General features: G+C 36.4%; 1 long non-coding RNA gene across 1 annotated transcript; it reads right to left on the bottom strand.

Annotated features, from left to right (window-relative positions):
* Positions 1-5,553: 5,553 nt before the first annotated feature.
* Positions 5,554-16,740, bottom strand: LOC141621627 (uncharacterized). The gene is made up of 3 exons (XR_012532513.1): positions 16,578-16,740; positions 16,393-16,465; positions 5,554-5,686 (listed from the first exon to the last, which is right to left on the bottom strand). It is a non-coding gene; the product is annotated as an uncharacterized LOC141621627 (long non-coding RNA).
* Between the last annotated feature and the right edge of the window lie 1,540 nt (positions 16,741-18,280).

The following is an 18,280-nucleotide window of genomic DNA, read 5'->3' as shown; positions in this document are numbered from 1 at the left end:
CAACTAGGGGCTTGCATCTCACCACTAGTATCCGATAGGACCAAAGACTCTCACAAACAATCATAGAAGACGTGCACTCTCGTATATAAGAACACGCCAATGACCGTAATCAGCAAGACATTTACAAAGGCTTTGACTCAAACAAGACAGACCCCTAGACTCCAACCTCTTGGTAGGACGACGATCATAATACGGTCCTAGTCTAAACCTGGATCCAGACTCTCGGGATGGGCGACACCCGATTCGACAAACGATACCAAATCGTATCCAAGACTCGAAACATGGCACGCACTCGTATCCAAAGGTCGAGTAACCTCTAATCGGAAACATGGCACGCACTCGTATCCAAAGGTCCGAAGAAAGGCGGAAGGATATCCTAATTCGGAAACATGGCACGCACTCGTACCAAAGGTCCAAAGAAGGAAAGATAACCCAATCCGAAAACATGGCTCACACTCGTGACCAAAGGTCCGAAAGGGGTAAATAGGGAAAGTCAAGTCGTCGCACAATGTAAGTCGTCGCACTTGGGTCACAAATACGAGTGGAAAAGATTGCACAAACATAACGTAAACAATTCATGTGAAGCATGTATAAGTATAAAGGTATAAGAAACATCAAGTACTCCCATGATAAAAGAGTCTCAACACATCATACACAAGCATTAGAACCAAAGTTAAGATGCATACCCAACAAGAAACTCAAAACCCAATCTATAACAACAAGTTTAGTACTCGACTACAACAAGGGTCAACTTCAAACGGTCATAACTTGAGTTCTATACATGATAATGAGGTGAAACCAGTTGGAGGTGATAGCTTATCCTCTTGCGGTTCTAACGGTAGGTCATAAGCCTCAAACAAACAAGTAACGAAGAAGTTATGGCCATTTTAAGAAAACTGGTCCAGGCTGAGTGCGCAGCCTGCGCCGAGGTGCGCAGCCTGCGCCTAGATGCGGATTTGCACGACACAACAACTTCACCTTCATCCCCAAATCATTTTTTTATCATGCCAATACAATCCTAATTCCACCATATATTACCCAAGCAACTTTATACAAGTATTAAGGGTGAAATCAAAGCATAAAAGAGGGATTAAAACACAAGGTTCGATTCAAATTCAAACAATTCCAAACTAACAAATTCGTGACATAATTAAACACAATTATTAAGCATGAATAAGATGGTTTCTTTACTAATTCATCCATATAAACATTCATGTAACCCAAAGGATTGGAAATTCCTTCAACTAACCATGAGATGGTTTCTCATACAAACTCATTCAACAACAAACATGTGAAACAAGAAAAGATTCAAACTTTAACATACACATGAACAAACTACAACATATAAACACACAAATTTGACATAATGTCGAGTAACCCATCACCGTTACCTTTTTGCACTTAAATCCACAATATACTCATCTACCTTTCAAGAATCCACTTCCGGGTTAACTAATCTTTCTCCTAGACATGAGAAAACACAAATTAAGACTAAGAATCGAAACTAGAAAAAGGGTACCATGTGTAATATGGGTCGACAGCCCTAAATAAGGAGGAAAGTCGGATCTTTTCTTACCTAGAAAGATGGAGGGCGATGAGAGGAAGAGATAGACGCGAAAATCACTTGATTCGGATAAGAATTGAGCAAGTTATGGTGTTTTGAAGATTTGTAAGAGGAGAGTATGAAAATGGTGTTTGTGTTTGTGGTGGTGTTGCTGAAATTGTGAGGAAGGAGGAGGGGTTAGGGTTTTCCCTCATTATTTTGATGAGGAGGAAGGAGTAGTAGGTGAGTCCATTGGTCATACTAGGCCCAATAAGCAAAATTGAGTCGATATACACATGAATTTACGTCTCAAGCCCACTACAACTCAAGACGGAGAATATTATTATTATTATCATTATTATCCGACCAAAATATTTATTTTGTATAACTTAAGCTTTAAAAATATAATATTTATAAAAATCATGTTTAATAATGAAATTAATTAAATTAAATAATTTAAAATATAAATAAGACCATAGAATGGTTAATTAAATTATAAATGTCAAAATGGAAAATTCGCGGGTGTTACAATCACCCCATGTTTTAAAAAGTTTCGTCCTCGAAACTTGAAGGTAGAAAAGAAAGGTTATAAAAAGTAAAACTGAACTTTTAAAATTGGTAACCAAAACAATAAAAGGTTACTTATCGTAAGAATCAAAATCCTTTCAGAAGTCTCAAATAAAATTTTCCGACAGAACCAGATTCTCATCAAAGGAACGAAAATGCTCTCGTTGCGCATTCAAGAACATCACATTCCAAATCGAAGATATGGTCAAAAGCAAATTATTTGTATAAATCGAAAATCAAAATACTTTCAAAAACATTAATGAAGAGTTTTCAAAGTATAAGTCTCATTCATGGAACGAAATTGCTCTTGTCGTGCACACAAGAACGCTAACTTTCCAAGTCAAAGACAAATTTAAAACGAAAATCATTCGCCGACAAGCGTAGAACAAGTTATTAAACGTTTCAAATAACGAGTTCTAACATCCGATCAACCTTAAAATCAAAAGAAAAAGGCAATTCACTCAAATTTTCTTTTGCCAAAGTCAAATTAGAGATAAAGGTTTCACTTTTAAACTCAAAAGGAAGTCAAATTTCCGAAAATATAGTATTAAACTCTGACAAAGGAATCATAAGTAGGTCAAAGTTAGTTAGAAATTGAGCAAAATTAAAAGTAACTCGGGTTTAGCAATTAAAATCAATAAAAAGAAGTTGTACTCATAGAACAAAAGGAGAACTAAATCAAATTCCCATTTTCAAACCTTTAAAATAGGTAGGGTTTTATAAAAGTAACATAAACTTTTAACAATGGATCAAAAGTGGTAGCTTGAAATGTTTAGAAATAGTACGAAATGAAGAGAACTTAGATATCATGAACACAAGGTACGCTAAGAGGGTTCAAACTTTACCAACAAAAGAGCTATGATGAACTTCCTAGGAGAAGTGTTGAAATCGAGTCTACGAGGATATCAAAGATTGAATTTCACAAGTTACGAGTATCAAATTTAAAGGAGGAGCATGATGAAGCGAAGAAGAGAGGTATGAACGGAAATGCTTATGCTTAAGGAGGGAAGGAATTTAAACAACAAGGAAACGCCAGAAAGACAAATCTCAAACAACAAAGTCATCCTGAACGGTAACTCATAACCACATAACTCCCAAGAATTTCCTCAAAATACCTGCACACTTTACTCCTATGCTATCCCGTGGGTCAAGTCACTCCACCACAATTGTGATTCCATAACCCTCAAATATAAGTCATCTATAAACGATTTCCACGAAAGATCAAAACTACTAACAGAGTTACACACATAACCAACTATCGACTACTAGGAGTTCTCACTATGGTAAAATCCTTAATCAAAGGTCAAAATCTCAAGGTCTTCATACTTTCTAACACTCCAAACCAAAATCTTATTCACACCCGAATTCACAAGCATAGATGATCACATTCCCAAATCATAAAGACCACCAACCAAAAGTAAATAGGTTTGTCATACAATTTTTCCTACCCAACTCAACTCGAGTTCCACTAATCCAATTTTGACGAAATCAAGGTTCACAAAGAATCCTCAAAGAGCATCTCACTCACTCTACAACGTAGCCAACAATGCCATCACTCCACTAAAGAAACAAGAGCAATAACTAGGTTAAGAAATGATAGGAAATTTCAATGGGATACATGAACATGACGAGGTGTGAGATTAAAGGAGTCAATAGTAAAGGTAACTAGTTAACACCAGTAAGAGACATTAGAATTAGAGAGGTATTCAAGGCAAGGAAACGACAAGTAAACTTTTATACTTAAGAAATAAATCTAATCAAGGTATGAACGAAGGGAAGGAAGATGATTAAAGGTACGAGGGGGATTTTAGGGCTTAAACCATACACTTTCTAAGACTTAAGGTTCTCTCTAACAAGGTCACGCCTATTAGGATATCGTACCGTCATAACAAAACGACCAAATTCCAAAACGAGGGTCAAGGCAATTCATCTCATTCCTTATATGCAAGTCTCTCTTAAAGGGTTACACCTCTATGACTGATCAAGGTAAAAATAAACGCTCGCTTACGGGTTGATAAATTGGTTAGATTCGTTGTTCACCTATCCTATCACATATTAGGATTTCTCTAAAGCAAATCTACCACTCAAGTATAAAAGCACCCATTTACCTCAAGTACTTGACACAACCTCAATGTTCCTAAAACCATAGGGTTAACAAAGACTTCTCAATACTAAGTCTCTCTCAACTCAAGAACCCTCAAGGGTAAGCTAATATCAAATCACATCACCAATCCATTATGGTCATCAACATACCATTATCCTTTCTAGTTACTAAAACAAATGCTAAAACTTTCCAATGATGTACCTTAGTCTCACTCTCATACCATACCTCAGGTGGTAATCAATATCACTCACTAAAACCAACTAATAATCCCACAATTAGCATTTCTCATATGGTCACACGTACATTATCAAACTCTCATATCTAAAGTGATTACAAAAGCCATTCACAAACTCGACTTACTTAATAAATCCTACATCCTCAAATCCACCATTCAGTTTCATCCATTTTAAGTCAAGTACTAAGCATTAGTATCCCAAGGCACGTCTTACTATACTTCCCAAGGTTTTCAAATCTCAACCATAAACAACAAGCCAAGTTCTATAACCTTAGTAACAAATGCAACTCACACTTGACAACATAAATAATGCCACCAATCAAGAATACTCACTTTACCAAGGATTTAGGTCTAAGAATCATTAAGTATGTCTCATCTCACTACCTAAGTCTTTCCAACATCAAATCCTCTCCAAACCAGGATTAAGAGTCAACCACAAACAATCTCCTCAAAGGTCAAATTTCCAACCAAGGTCAACATTCCTCAAAAGAAAGAGTATTATCAAAAGGCGTTAAGGGAGGATAAGCAAGGAACAAGGAACAAGTTATGGGGTATAGGAGTAGCTTCCAAGCAAAACATAAGAGAGTTTAGAAGAAGGATAAGCACCAAGAGATAAAGAATAAGGCAAGATACACAAAGAAATGAGAAACATCTTTGAGGAAGTAGGAGCATTCTTCAAATGTTGAACAAATCTTCAATCCTCAGCAATAGGAACCAAATCTTGATCACCACATTGGTAAGTTTACAGTTATTGATCCAAGGGCACACAAATTATTAAAGGACAATCAACAAACATGTTAGAACCTAACAAAGAGCAAACACACTACAGACTACCACCTTAGGTCCTTAAGTCTACCCATCTCTCATTCATTATTCAAGGTCAAGTTCACATTTAAATTTGGGGTATACGTGTGTGCGTCGGGAGCAACATATGCTCTGATACCAACTGTGACACCCCTCGATGAGGCATCAAAAGAACTATTAAATCTAAGCGGAAAGATAAGGGATTTTTAAAACCTTTAAAGTTTAAAGTGTGAAATCCACCATAAGTGATCAAACGAAAATGAAAAGTAAGATGAATAAGTTTTACAATTAAAAACGGAGTGCGATGGGGAAAAGATATCCCACGAATAAACACAAGTCTAACTATAGGTGAGTCTAGGCAAACTATAACTAAGGTCCAAGGTTCAACGTTCTCGCTAGCTCACACGTCTTCCCCATAATCTGCATCACAAACCTGTCATTCATGTAAACATGAACGCCACGGTCAGGTGGGGAGTAACTCGTGGTTCTCCCGGCCACAATATGTCAAAATGCACATAAGCAAGAACTTAATTAAACATATTGATCATGCATCATACTTGAATAATATGAACAAGGGAATATAAACGATAATCATAATGAGATAGGCACATTGCATTCTTAATGAGATAGGCATGGTACATTATATTAAACATGCATTCAAGGTAACCCAAAACATGGATATGAGATTAGACATCGAATCATATGAAGAAGGTAAACAACGGATCAATTGAATAGAAAATACATGGATGGAAACCAATAGCCATTACTTGAAAACCTCTTAACAACCATAGCACGGGACGTGGCTACTAATGTCACATTCATACTTATGGCTTGCATCTCACCATAAGAACGGATGGGAACATCAATCCCGGCGATCATATCGCAACTAGGGGCTTGCATCTCACCACTAGTATCCGATAGGACCAAAGACTCTCACAAACAATCATAGAAGACGTGCACTCTCGTATATAAGAACACGCCAATGACCGTAATCAGCAAGACATTTACAAAGGCTTTGACTCAAACAAGACAGACCCCTAGACTCCAACCTCTTGGTAGGACGACGATCATAATACGGTCCTAGTCTAAACCTGGATCCAGACTCTCGGGATGGGCGACACCCGATTCGACAAACGATACCAAATCGTATCCAAGACTCGAAACATGGCACGCACTCGTATCCAAAGGTCGAGTAACCTCTAATCGGAAACATGGCACGCACTCGTATCCAAAGGTCCGAAGAAAGGCGGAAGGATATGAAGGAAAGGTGGTTCTATATCCTTACTAACATATTCATATATGCATAAATTAATTTGTCATAAAATTAACTAATGATCTTATGCATGCAAACATTAAAACAAAGAGAGGAAGAAACATTATTCTTACATTGCAATATCGGTATATATGGGCACAAAAGAGTTCTCCTTCTCTTTTGTTCTTGAGCTATCCCTTAAATGGAAGAACAAAGAACCCAAGACCCAAGTGTAGGATCTCTCCCAAGGCTTTATACCCAAAGCTTTCTCTTAATTAAAACCAATATTATGAAGACTAGATAATACTAATTTTGCAAGAAAATTGAACCAAAAATAATGGTCACCTAAGGCACTTGATGCCACGGTTTTGGAGAGGAGAGGAAGAGTTTTTATGCCTATTAAAACACTTATTTTTCAGCATATATAATGAATGAATGATGGCTACTTTATATAAGCAAAATAATGGCAAAAGAAGAATAAAAAACAACCCTTTGGACTTCCTCTTTGAACCGTGTAAAGAGGAGAAGGTAGAAGGTTTTTTTTATTCTCTTCTATGTTTGGTACTATTGATAATATGGATTCCATATTACATTTGTCAATTTGTCAATATGTTACATGTCATATGTCACATAAATTTTTTATGTATTTTTAACATATTAAAAATCAACGTATTAAAAAAATACGTCACATACAAAAATCGACTTAGTAATTCATAATTACTAGTACCAAAATATTTTACCAATTATAAATCACAACAACTTGTATTTATAATTATTCATTCAATTTCAATTGTTTCCTTAAACAATAATTTCATCCGAGTAAAGATACAATTCGATTACTCGCACCGTATCTCATCTAAATGAGACACGTAAATTTTACTTCCAAAATCGTCCGTCAATTTTCAAGTAATTTAATTAACTCGTAACATTATACGATTAATTAAATAATCAATTAAGAGTGTTGCCCTATAGGTATGACCTAGGGGATCAACTGATCACCACCGTCGCACGACAGTAATGTCAAACTCTAGTCACCAATCATTACCGATATGTGTGGACCATTGACAAAAAAAATACTTCCCAAATGTATTCTTTAAAATGAGATTTAATAATGATATTTAAATCATATGATCGCACTGTTGTTGAGGACACATTTCCCAACAATCTCCCACTTGTCCTCGACAAGTGTGCGTCACCAATTCTCTTGTCCTATTACTATCTCCCACTCAATGCAAGGTGTCTTTCAGGTCGTACTTGCAAGTGATCATATCGAGAGTGGTTTCCTCGATCTGGAGAATAACTGATTGACCGGATTTATCCACCATGGATACATTCCGAGCGTGGCCACGCATTTCCAGTTCATTACTCCTCGAGTGGCCCTGAGATATTGTTATAACCCTGACAAAGGGGTGGACAATTCCTATCGCACTCATTCCCTTCGACTAGCCACAGCCATCATAACCCAAAATATGCCCATTTGACCCCATTTACGAAGGTCGTAGTAACACAAATCAAAGTTAATCTGAAACTGTGCCATCTTAGGAGAATAGTCTTTAGTCAAAAGAATCGACTCATTTGAATACTATAGCAGCTCTCGCCACGACCAGGCTATATAAATTTGCCAGAACTCTATAAGCGGTCATTAGGCCCGACAAAATGTTCTTAACAATCTGCCTATGTGATCGACTAGTCATCTCACATGACTGTATGACACTTGAACTTGCCATCAATCGCATCACACTCTAGTCACTTCGAGACGTCACCTCATACAAGTGACTATGGGCAAATACTATGTTAATCCGTGTTCACTTTAACGGGGTTCAATTGTCATCACAACCCGTTTGGATGTAACAAGGTATTAAATTAAGATAAAAGACAAATGTGATTATGAACATGAACAAAAACAACACTTTTATTTCATTTCAAAATCTAACATAGACTTGGTAAACGTTTAAGTCCCATGGACGTCATATGTCCATCATGTTTAGCCTGCGATAAAGGCTTGGTGAGCGGATCGGATATGTTGTCATCCGTCCCAACCTTACAAATCGCAATTTCCTTTCTTTCTATGAAATCTCTTATTACATGAAATTTTCTAAGTACGTGTCTAGATTTATTACTAGACTTTGGCTCTTTAGCCTGGAAGATCGTCCCACTATTATCACAGTAGAGAATGATCGGATCATTAGTCGTAGGTACTACTTTTAGACCTTCCGTGAATTGCACGATCCACACACTTCCTTAGCGGCCTCGATCGATGCAATGTACTCGACCTCCGTTGTAGAATCCGCTTTCAGACTTCCTTGAAGCTTCTCCACTTATGGCACCACCATTGAGCATGAAAACGAAACCAACTTGTGATTTCATGTCATCTCTATCTGTTTGAAAACTTGAGTCCGTGTATCCAAAGAACACGTAACTCAAGATCTCCTCCAAACACTAGGATAGAGTCCTTAGTTCTTCTCAAGTACTTAAGGATGTTTTTGACGGCAATCCAGTGACTCTCACCTGGATTTCCTTGATATCTACTCGTCATACTCAAAGCATACGAGACATCAGGACGTGTGCATATCATGGCATACATGATAGATCCTACGGCGGAAGCATAAGGGATCTCATTCATGCGTTCAACATCATGGGGTTTGGAGGGACATTGAGTCTTGCTCAATATCGTCCCGGTTACCATAGGTACCAAACCTCTTTTGGAATTTTCCATGCTGAATCGTCGAAGGATCTTATCAACATAAGACTCTTGACTTAGTGCCAATATCTTCTTGGATCTATCTCTATAGATCCGGATACCTAATATGCGTTGTGCTTCTCCTAAATCCTTCATCTGGAAGTGGTTACCTAACCACTTCTTAACTGAAGACAACATTGGAATATCATTTCCAATGAGTAGTATGTCATCTACATACAAGATTAGGAACACAACATTGCTCCCACTGAATTTCATGTATAAACATGGTTCCTCAACGCTTCGAGTGAAACCATTCTCTTTTATCACATGATTAAATCGATGATTCCAACTTCTTGATGCTTGCTTAAGACCATAAATGGATCTCTTAAGCTTGCACACCTTGTTAGGATTTTTAGAATCGACAAAACCTTCGGGTTGTATCATGTACACCTCCTCTTCTAAATGCCCATTTAGAAAAGCGGTTTTGACATCCATTTGCCATATTTCATAATCATGAAATGCGGCAATCGCTAACAAAATCCGTATGGATCTTAGCATGGCTACGGGGGCGAAGGTCTCATCATAATGGAGACCTTGGACTTGGGTAAATCCTTTTGCCACTAGCCTAGCTTTGTAGACATCGTCATGTCCTTCTATGCCATTCTTGACTTTGAATATCCATTTGCATTGAAGGGGTCTTTCCCCTTTAGGCAAATCTACCAAGTCCCAAACTTGGTTTTCTAGCATAGAATCCATTTCGGATTTCATGGCTCCTAGCCATAAGGAAGAATTAGGACTAGAGATTGCGGCCTTGTAGGTGGCGGGCTCGTCACTTTCTAAAAGCAACACATCGAGCGTTCCATCTTCTTCGATAAGTCCCACATATCTATCGGGATGGCGTATAACACGACTCGTTCTTCTTAGTGGAGGAGAGACAACCGTGTTAGACGACGAAGGAACATCTTCTTGCGTCTCTATATCGGTTTGTGGCTCTTGAACTTCGTCAAGTTCAAAATCTCTCCCACTCTGTCTCTTAGAAATGAATTGGCTTTCTAAGAAGACAGCCTCGGATGACACAAACACTTTGTTTTCTTGAGGTTTGTAGAAGTAGTAACCTCGAGAGGTCAAAGGGTAACCTACAAAGATGCATTTTACGGATCTTGGGGCAAGCTTATTGTCGGACTTTGCCTTGACGTAAGCATCACATCCCCAGATTTTCATGTAGGATAGATTAGGAACTCTTCCTTTCCATATTTCAAATGGAGTCTTTTCGGTGGCTTTAGTGGGACTATTATTCAAAGATAGAATTGCAGTTTGGATTGCAAATCCCCAAAACGAGTTCGGTAACTCGGTTTGACTCATCATTGATCGAACCATATCAAGTAAGGTTCGATTTCTCCTTTCGGAAACACCATTGAGTTGTGGTGTTCCGGGTGGAGTGAGTTGTGATATAATACCACGACTTTTCAAGTGTGAATCAAATTCATGGCTAAGGTATTCTCCACCACGGTCGGACCGTAGTGCCTTAATCCTTTTGTTCAATTGGTTCTCTACTTCGTTTTGAAATTCTTTGAATTTCTCAAACGCTTCACTCTTATGCTTCATTAAATAGATATACCCATATCTACTCAAGTCATCGGTGAAGGTTATAAAGTAGTCATAATTACCACGAGCAGTGATGCTCATTGGTCCACATACATCGGTGTGTATGAGTCCCAATAGTTCACTAGCTCGTGTCCCTTTACCACTAAAAGGATTACGAGTCATTTTGCCCAGTAGGCAATATTCGCATGTACCATATGATTGAAAATCAAATGGTGTAATCACTTTAGTCGAAATTAATCTTTTGATGCGATTCTCGTTTATGTGACCTAATCGACAATGCCAAATGAACGCTTCACTTGGATCACTTGTTTTGAGTTTCTTTGACTGAATGTTATAAATATCATTGGTCGGATTTGAGGTCTCTAAAATGTAAATGCCATTGATAGAGGAAGCTTGGCCTATAACCAAGTCGTTCCTCGATATAGTACAACGATTGTTCTTAATGACAAAACAAAAACCGTCCATGTCTAGCATGGCGATTGAGATAATATTTTTAGAGAGTGTAGGCACATAATAACAATTATGCAAATACAACTCAAATCCATTAGGCAAAGCTAGAACATAAGTTCCTTTGGACTCGGCCGCTACTCGAGCTCCATTTCCAAGGCGAAGATCCACATCTCCCTTGCTAAGCCTCTCCACATCTCTTAAACCCTGTAAATGATTACAAAGGTGAGAACCACAACCGGTATCCAGTACCCATGTCGTAGTGGAAGTATAATTTATATCAATAACATATATTTCTTTAGGAATTTTACCTTTTGGAGTGATAACTCCTTCCCTTATATTTCGCAAATATACGGGACAATTCCTAAGCCAATGTCCCATGCCATAGCAATAATGGCATTCATCATTAACTTGCCTGAAGTTTTTGATTTTCCTTCCCTTCTTTTTGAACCTTTTGCCCTTTGAAGCAAGAGCTTGATTGCTTGAGCTCCCACTAGCTTTGGCATCATTATCTTCCTGAGATAAAGATCCTCCAGATTGTGTGAGGTAGTCTTCCTGAGACGTGCTCATACGAGATCTGGTAGTAGTGGGTGGTTTAGAAGAAGTGATGAAGTTAAGGTTTCCATCCGAACCTATCCCACAATGAATTTCTCTAGTTGTGTCGAAATCATTTTTGGAGCAAACGTCGTCAAAAACATTATGGTATGACTCAATAGTTATCGGTGCGGTAGCGTCTGATGGATTCATTGTAATGCACTACAAGTACGGAGTAAAAGGAAATATTAACATTTGTCTTTTTAAATCATACTTGTAAATTAATTAGCAAGATATGAGCATTTATATAGTGACCTCTACCCAACTATAAAAATGATTCCGAGATCCAAATTCATATCAACTTGGGCACGGGGTAGCCGATGAAACCCTCATCAATATAACTCGGTGGATTAACCTTTTAATCGATTCTACTTTTAGAACTCTCGGTCGATAAAATTACATTAACATTTATCTTTAGCCCAAAACACATGACAAGGGCACGGGGTAGCCGATGAAACCCTTATCAATAACTTTTGTTGAGTTCAATCCAAATTTCGAATAAATGTGTCCATGATCCAAATCCACATCAACTTGGGCACGGGGTAGCCGATGAAACCCTCATCAACATGAATTCGGTGGATAGACATTCATCACCCACTTCCCCTACGTAACAAGGTTTGTACCCCGGGGTAGCCGAGTGCACTCCCTCACGAAATAGGTTTTCATGGTTTCTACTATTTGGTAAGGCTATGTCTCAATTGATTATTTTAGCGAGAGGTCATGTCAATTTATTATCTATCACGTTTTAAGTGAACTAAAGCGGTGAACTACGATAATTGTAATTGACACGGTCGAAGGACTCGATTAGAACGATGATGCATGTTTTAAGTTATGGCGATTTAGCGATGCATGCGACATAAATAAAATGCAAAACATAAAAAAATCCTAGTATGGCCTTCCTAGAAATAGAAAACTGGTTAACTATTACATATTCGGAAACCAACTCCATTGGTCCCTTGAACTTCGGTTGTGGCACGCATCTCGAGGTAACACCGTCTTTATGTATCGCCATCTTTAGGAAATCCGTCTTTAGGAACTCCGGAATGAATTAAAATTACATAATGAATTACATAATTCCTATTATACATTTGTAACTAATAAAATAAATCTATTAAATTACAAGACGGTGATACGAGATCACATTAAAAATTACAACCGAATCGATATTCCCATACATTTCGGGTAATACCAATTAAAACTAAGGCCATACTAAGCAAAATTACATAATTCAAAAATTATATAAATAAAAGACATTCAACAATTGAAATATGCAGCATTATAATATGTATGAACATGCCCAATTTTATGCTAAATCGCCTTTAAATTTGTCAATATCATATATTACTCGGTTTTTACGGATTTGCGTGATTCAACATTTTACAATCACCAAAATTACATAAATTCATATTTATGTATAAGTTAATTACCCTAACCTCTTAGGACTCAAAATTTAGTCTTCACTAATTATTTGACCATAATTAACTCATTTTTGTTCATAATGGACTTAAAATTATAATAAAATGCTATAAACTTCAAATAAATCATAAAAATTTCAAATAAATTCAAAATTTGAAATTTAAACTTATGAACATTCTGGAAAAATACCATGACACTCATAATGCTCAAAAACTTAGGTTAAAAATTTCGAAAATTATTCGGAAAAACAATGTTGCGGTTTTATCGATTTTAACTAAAACAAACATAAAAATATGGGAAAAATTATTTTCATCAACTTTTCAATTTTAGATCTGAAAAAGACAATAAAAAGCAACATGTGACGTTTTTCCTTAGTCATGAAGTATGTTTTAGCAATTTTTCACTAAAAATGTCACTATTTATGCTATTTTTCTTCAAAAATTCATAAATCATGCATAATGACTTCAATATAGCCAATTATTTTACACACATCTTGTAAAATTGCATGTGACAACATACTAAATTTATATGACCAGAATCGAAATTTATCTCATATTAACCTATTTTTCACTTAAATCCGAATTTCATAATAAAAAATTCATTTTTCGAGCATAAAAACTCATAAAATTATGAAAATTTCCAGATCATCAAATAATAATATATGTGAAAACATATCCAAAAAGAACTGGAAAATTCGAAGTTTAGCTAATTTTCGTCCAAAAATGGCATTTTTATCACAAAAATCACATTTTAATGCCAATATTATATAATATGAACAGTAAAATCCGTAAATTAACCAAAAATCCTAAAAATCATTTTAGGACCAGAAACTTATCATGCATGAATTAATTTCGTGATATATCATAATAACACAAATTTACAAGTTTTATATGTTAATCGTATAACTCGGAAAAACTATAACCGATTTGCATGCAAACAACCATTGCTCTGATACCAATTGAAGGAAAGGTGGTTCTATATCCTTACTAACATATTCATATATGCATAAATTAATTTGTCATAAAATTAACTAATGATCTTATGCATGCAAACATTAAAACAAAGAGAGGAAGAAACATTATTCTTACATTGCAATATCGGTATATATGGGCACAAAAGAGTTCTCCTTCTCTTTTGTTCTTGAGCTATCCCTTAAATGGAAGAACAAAGAACCCAAGACCCAAGTGTAGGATCTCTCCCAAGGCTTTATACCCAAAGCTTTCTCTTAATTAAAACCAATATTATGAAGACTAGATAATACTAATTTTGCAAGAAAATTGAACCAAAAATAATGGTCACCTAAGGCACTTGATGCCACGGTTTTGGAGAGGAGAGGAAGAGTTTTTATGCCTATTAAAACACTTATTTTTCAGCATATATAATGAATGAATGATGGCTACTTTATATAAGCAAAATAATGGCAAAAGAAGAATAAAAAACAACCCTTTGGACTTCCTCTTTGAACCGTGTAAAGAGGAGAAGGTAGAAGGTTTTTTTTATTCTCTTCTATGTTTGGTACTATTGATAATATGGATTCCATATTACATTTGTCAATTTGTCAATATGTTACATGTCATATGTCACATAAATTTTTTATGTATTTTTAACATATTAAAAATCAACATATTAAAAAAAATACGTCACATACAAAAATCGACTTAGTAATTCATAATTACTAGTACCAAAATATTTTACCAATTATAAATCACAACAACTTGTATTTATAATTATTCATTCAATTTCAATTGTTTCCTTAAACAATAATTTCATCTGAGTAAAGATACAATTCGATTACTCAGACCGTATCTCATCTAAATGAGACACGTAAATTTTACTTCCAAAATCGTCCGTCAATTTTCAAGTAATTTAATTAACTCGTAACATTATACGATTAATTAAATAATCAATTAAGAGTGTTGCCCTATAGGTATGACCTAGGGGATCAACTGATCACCACCGTCGCACGACAGTAATGTCAAACTCTAGTCAGCCAATCATTACCGATATGTGTGGACCAGTTGACAGTAAAAAATACTTCCCAAATGTATTCTTTAAAATGAGATTTAATAATGATATTTAAATCATATGATCGCACTGTTGTTGAGGACACATTTCCCAACAGGATATCCTAATTCGGAAACATGGCACGCACTCGTACCAAAGGTCCAAAGAAGGAAAGATAACCCAATCCGAAAACATGGCTCACACTCGTGACCAAAGGTCCGAAAGGGGTAAATAGGGAAAGTCAAGTCGTCGCACAATGTAAGTCGTCGCACTTGGGTCACAAATACGAGTGGAAAAGATTGCACAAACATAACGTAAACAATTCATGTGAAGCATGTATAAGTATAAAGGTATAAGAAACATCAAGTACTCCCATGATAAAAGAGTCTCAACACATCATACACAAGCATTAGAACCAAAGTTAAGATGCATACCCAACAAGAAACTCAAAACCCAATCTATAACAACAAGTTTAGTACTCGACTACAACAAGGGTCAACTTCAAACGGTCATAACTTGAGTTCTATACATGATAATGAGGTGAAACCAGTTGGAGGTGATAGCTTATCCTCTTACGGTTCTAACGGTAGGTCATAAGCCTCAAACAAACAAGTAACGAAGAAGTTATGGCCATTTTAAGAAAACTGGTCCAGGCTGAGTGCGCAGCTGCGCTGCCGAGGTGCGCAGCCTGCGCCTAGATGCGGATTTGCACGACACAACAACTTCACCTTCATCCCCAAATCATTTTTTTATCATGCCAATACAATCCTAATTCCACCATATATTACCCAAGCAACTTTATACAAGTATTAAGGGTGAAATCAAAGCATAAAAGAGGGATTAAAACACAAGGTTCGATTCAAATTCAAACAATTCCAAACTAACAAATTCGTGACATAATTAAACACAATTATTAAGCATGAATAAGATGGTTTCTTTACTAATTCATCCATATAAACATTCATGTAACCCAAAGGATTGGAAATTCCTTCAACTAACCATGAGATGGTTTCTCATACAAACTCATTCAACAACAAACATGTGAAACAAGAAAAGATTCAAACTTTAACATACACATGAACAAACTACAACATATAAACACACAAATTTGACATAATGTCGAGTAACCCATCACCGTTACCTTTTTGCACTTAAATCCACAATATACTCATCTACCTTTCAAGAATCCACTTCCGGGTTAACTAATCTTTCTCCTAGACATGAGAAAACACAAATTAAGACTAAGAATCGAAACTAGAAAAAGGGTACCATGTGTAATATGGGTCGACAGCCCTAAATAAGGAGGAAAGTCGGATCTTTTCTTACCTAGAAAGATGGAGGGCGATGAGAGGAAGAGATAGACGCGAAAATCACTTGATTCGGATAAGAATTGAGCAAGTTATGGTGTTTTGAAGATTTGTAAGAGGAGAGTATGAAAATGGTGTTTGTGTTTGTGGTGGTGTTGCTGAAATTGTGAGGAAGGAGGAGGGGTTAGGGTTTTCCCTCATTATTTTGATGAGGAGGAAGGAGTAGTAGGTGAGTCCATTGGTCATACTAGGCCCAATAAGCAAAATTGAGTCGATATACACATGAATTTACGTCTCAAGCCCACTACAACTCAAGACGGAGATTATTATTATTATTATCATTATTATCCGACCAAAATATTTATTTTGTATAACTTAAGCTTTAAAAATATAATATTTATAAAAATCATGTTTAATAATGAAATTAATTAAATTAAATAATTTAAAATATAAATAAGACCATAGAATGGTTAATTAAATTATAAATGTCAAAATGGAAAATTCGCGGGTGTTACACTATCATTGAACAAGAACCAAACCCACAAGCAAAATCCTTTTTTGAAATGTTAAAGGCTTCAGAAAAACCTTTATATGAAGGGAGTAGAATGACATTGTTACAAGCCGCCTCTAGGATAGTAACCTTAAAATGTGAGTTTAATATGTCATTTAATGCCGTTGATGCTATTGCGTCTTTGCTTGAGGACGCTATCCCCGACAATAACGTCATGACCCGAAGTTTCTATAATACCAAAAAAGTAGTTAAAGGCCTTGAGCTTCCGCATCAAAAGATTGATGCATGTCCTGAAGGATGTATGCTTTTTTGGGGAGATGATGCTTTGCTTGACAAGTGTAAGAAATGTCAAAGGGGTAGATATGAGATAAGTGAGGGAGATATTGTTTTGAAGGGAAAAGGCAAGAAGGGTAATAAGACGGGTCAAAAGAGTAAGAAACCAATATCACAAAACCAACTAATTTATTTTCCTCTTGCTCCAAGACTTCAAAGAATGTATGCAACAAAAAACATTGCTGAACAAATGAGATGGCACAAAGAAAATCCTCGTACACCGGGTAAGATGTGTCATCCGAGTGATGGAGAGGAATGGAAGCGTTTTGATAAGATGTACCCTGATTTTGTCGAGGAACCTCGCAATGTTCGACTTGGCCTATGTACGGATGGCTTTGCCCCTTTCACCCAATTTGGTAAACCTTACTCCTGTTGGCCTATGATGATCACGCCATACAACTTACCACCTTGGTTATGTTTGAAAAGACAGTTTATCTTCTTGTCGCTAATTATTCCCGGGCCTAGTAACCCAAAAACCAATTTGGATGTTTATTTACAACCATTGATAGAGGAGTTGAAACATTTGTGGGAAGTTGGTGTGGAAACATATGATGTGTCCTTGAAGCAAAATTTTCAACTAAGAGCGTCACTTTTATGGACCATAAATGATTTTCCCGCCTACGGTATGCTATCTGGATGGTCTACCGCAGGACAAAAGGCATGCCCTTGTTGCATGGATAAGAGCAAAGCATTTTGGCTTCCTAATTCCAAAAAAATAAGTTGGTTTGATTGTCATAGAACCTTCTTATCGGATAGAGATCTAAATAGAAGGAACAAAAAAGCTTTTATTAAAGGTAAGGAGGTGCTTGATGATGCTCGGATCGGCTACCAGGGATGAGTTATGGGAGTTGATACGTGATTTGCCATCTACTGTTGAT

Source organism: Silene latifolia, chromosome X (assembly GCF_048544455.1).
Source record: "Silene latifolia isolate original U9 population chromosome X, ASM4854445v1, whole genome shotgun sequence".
NCBI lineage: Eukaryota > Viridiplantae > Streptophyta > Magnoliopsida > Caryophyllales > Caryophyllaceae > Silene > Silene latifolia.
Note: the sequence above shows the minus strand (reverse complement) of the source record. Positions and strands in the feature narration are given on the sequence as shown.